Source organism: Condylura cristata, unplaced genomic scaffold, assembly GCF_000260355.1.
Source record: "Condylura cristata isolate star-nosed mole 26May11 unplaced genomic scaffold, ConCri1.0 scaffold00021, whole genome shotgun sequence".
Taxonomy (NCBI): domain Eukaryota; kingdom Metazoa; phylum Chordata; class Mammalia; order Eulipotyphla; family Talpidae; genus Condylura; species Condylura cristata.
In genome coordinates this window covers 26,197,419-26,200,963 of record NW_004567122.1, presented here as the reverse complement: position 1 = coordinate 26,200,963, position 3,545 = coordinate 26,197,419, and positions in this window count along the sequence as shown.

Genomic DNA, 3,545 nt, shown 5'->3' with positions numbered 1-3,545 from the left:
GAGTTGTTTAATGGATATAGAGTTTCAATTTTGCAAGATGAAAAGTTTTTGGAGGTTGGCTGCATATCAACACGAATGTACTTAACACTACAGACTTGCACACTTAAAATGACTAAAAGGGCAAATTTCCTGTTATGTACATTTACCGCTGTTTTTAGCAAAGATAACTATTTGCAGAGGGGCGGCTGTTCGTTCTGCCTCCTCCTGCTATCAGATCTGTATGGGGGACTTGTAGGCACCCGGGCCCACCTAAATTCCCACATACAGAGCTTTTTATGGTATGTTAAAAATCTGCCTTTGAAGACACGCTAATTTCAGAATACCCTTTATTCCTAAACTTTAGTTAAAAGTATTTATGCTAGGCTTTTACCTCGCTTAATTAAAAACAAAAAGCCCATGTTTGATGTGTGCTGGGCTGTGTTTGAGGCCATCTTTCCTGGCAGCTGTGTCCTTCAAATAAGACCAAGCTGTGTTACTTCAGTATGAGTTCTTGACTGAAAAACAAAGAAGCCCTTTGCAAATACTTTTGACCAAGAGAAAGTGGACCCTCTTCAAAATGTTAAATGAAGACAGTGGTTATAGGACAAGGGAAGCTGGTGGTCATGGCTATCCCCATTCTACAGATGAGAATACTGAGTCTCAAAGAAAAGTGACTTGATCACCAAATATGTCCCTGTTGGGGCCCAAGCTGGGATCCCTGAGAATTGCCTCCCTGCCCTCTGGTCCTCTGTTGTTCTGGCTACTGCGGGTGAGAGTGGAGGACAGCATGCAGGCCAGAATGCAGGACACCTCTCCTTCCCCAAGCCCCTGCTCCTCAGGCAGCTTAATGATGGCCCTTAAGCTTAGTAGATTTAAAAAAAAAATCAAAAGCATGAGCTAATGACGGGACTTAGGGGCAATGTCTGGGTGGATTGATGGGCCCACTCCAAGGGAATACCAAGAAGGCCTATGGAATTCCCAGGTACCCCATCTCCAGGCAGTGATTTGGGCTCAGGATATGATGGGATTTAGCAGTAAGTGAAAATGACATTTATTAAGGATTCAGAACAATAATGAACTCAGGCTTAGCAGAGAACCCTGGAATAGGAGACGGAGCCTGGGCCACGGAAGTGGCAGCTCTTGCGGGTTCCTCTTCTCCCCATCTCTGGCTCTTGGTAGGTGGGGGCCACCCAGGTCATGTTGCCTAGCCCCCAAGTTTTCACCCTCTCCCTTCCATCTTGAAGAGCAGGTCACTGAGTTTAGGAATGCTGCCACCTGGTGGCCACAGGCTATCAGGAAGTGGGGGTGGGGGCCCTGGGGAGACAGGCACACTGGTTTGGAGGGCTGGAGCTAGGCCCTTCTGCGGTTTGTGTGCTCCATGCTCCCCAGAACATATGTTTGGAGAAAGGGGGGTGGGTAGTTGGATTCTAGAGAGGCCTGATAATTCAAAGTTAGGCCCAAAGTTCCCACAAGCTGGACTCAGATCCTGATTCTGACATCGGATGTGTGACTGTAGGCCAGTGGACACATGGCTGTATGCCTCAGGTCCTCATCTATAAAATGGGTGGCCTCTCTCCTGTGTCAGGACCCTGAGCCCCAGGACCCTGAGCCCCAGCAATAACCTGGAGGGTCTTCTGAGATCATCCCTTTCCCTTCTTTATCATTAAAATGTAATTCCTATCAAAGTCAAACAAAGCATATATTCAACTCCCAAATTATGTTGGTTCGAAGCACTACCCGGAGGCTTTGGAGAACAGGGGTTTGCACAGGCCATGTTAGCCTGCTCCGCCAGTGCCTCCCCAGAGGCACCTTTTCTCCGCCCTGCCCCTCAGTGCACCCTCACTCACTGCTTCCCGAGTGCTGGGCGCCTTGCACATATCTCACCCCTCATACAACAGATTATGTTCCTTTTACTGAGCCAAATTCAGGTTCAAAGAAGCTAAGACTCTTGTTTGAGATCGCACAGTGTTTTAAAGAAGGAGCCAGATCTCAGGTTCCAGAGTCTGTGATGCCAGTCCTTGTCTGCCCACCTTTGTCGAAAGTCCCAGAAGCTGTTGTCCTGTCCCTTCCCGTCGTGGGCTCCTTGGAGAGCAGTCCCAGGGGCCGGGCGCCTCGCAGGGGGCCCTGCACATAAAAACCAGCACCTCTGCTCCAGCCTTTGCATGCCCTAGGCTCGGGTGCCCCTTATGGGGTTTATCAGCAGAGGTTCCTTCTGGCCATTGGAGGTTCCGTCCAGGGCTTCCTCTTGCCACATGAGTTTCCTGGCTGTTTCACTTCTCCCTCTTGCTGAGAGCTGTTCTAACCTGAGGCACTGAGGAACTAGGGGCCTGGATGCAGTTCCTCTACCACCAGCTCACCCTTGCTAGTGCTAGGAGCATGGTCATGCCTTCCCCACACTGGGGCACTGAGGCGTGGGAGCAGGGACAGTAGGGAGGCGGAGCCCCATCCTCAAGGGAGGATCCAGGTCAGAGGCTGAGCACGTAGGATGGCAAAGTCTCCTGCCAGTTTCTGCCTCCTGCTCGCTGCCCCACTGCTGTTCTGAGCGTCATGAGGCTGGAAGGCCTGGGTATGTGGGGAGCCGGGAGGAGGAGGCCCCTCTCATGGCCACCAATCTGGGTGAAGAAGCCTAATGGGTAGAGAGGAAAGGTTCTACCCTGCAGGCTCTGCTCCCTGTACCCAGCCCTGGACACCTCTGAGTGGCCAGTTAGACTTCAGGTTACCCACCCGTCCATTATGGGTGTGGCTGTATGTGTCTGGGCTAGCAAGAGTCCTGGGATGTTCTTGTCTAGCTAGACACCTGACTTCTCTCCCTGTCCAGCCAATCAGCCAATGCCTGAAAGGCTGCCGCTAAGATCATATTCAGGTCACTTGCTGACCCCCTAGGTTTCCTGAGAGGTCCAGCACACCCCTAACACAGTCAGGGGAGAGGCTTCTCAGGGTCCCAAGCTTTGTTCTCTTTCCCAATGTCAGGGGAGCAAGAATGTAGAGGGTGGGGGGATACAGAACGGGCATTCTAGAGATAGTAAAGACCATCCTAGGAGACTTCACTGGCCTTTAGTCCCTTGTCAGAGGTCTCAGTGCTCTGGTGAGCAGCCCTGACCCCCACCACTGACCCCTCACCTCACAGCAATCTCTCACAACAATCTCACCTCACAATCTCTCAGCTGTCTTGAGGAACCAGAAGCCACACAGCATGGTCCAGATGGAGCTTGAGGCCCAGCTATGGAAGCCGCCTGCACCATGGTGTGCTCTGGTTTGGGGGCCTGGGGTTTACCTACTTCCACTGCAGCTCTTCTGTGTCCCCTTAGTCACCTCTCTGAGCTTCCAGATTAGAGATTTGAGCATCTGGCTATGACCTACCCAGTGAGGGCAGAGAAGGCCCAAGAGAGCAATGGGAAGTATAGTAACATATTTTTACTACATGATCATGATCCAGCAAGCACACCCCTTTGGTATTCATCCAGGTGAGCGCAAGCAATATTTATGTTCACTCAAAAATGCACAAAGAAGTTTATAGCATCTTCATTCATAAATGACAAAATCTGGAAGCAACTTTATTATTCTTC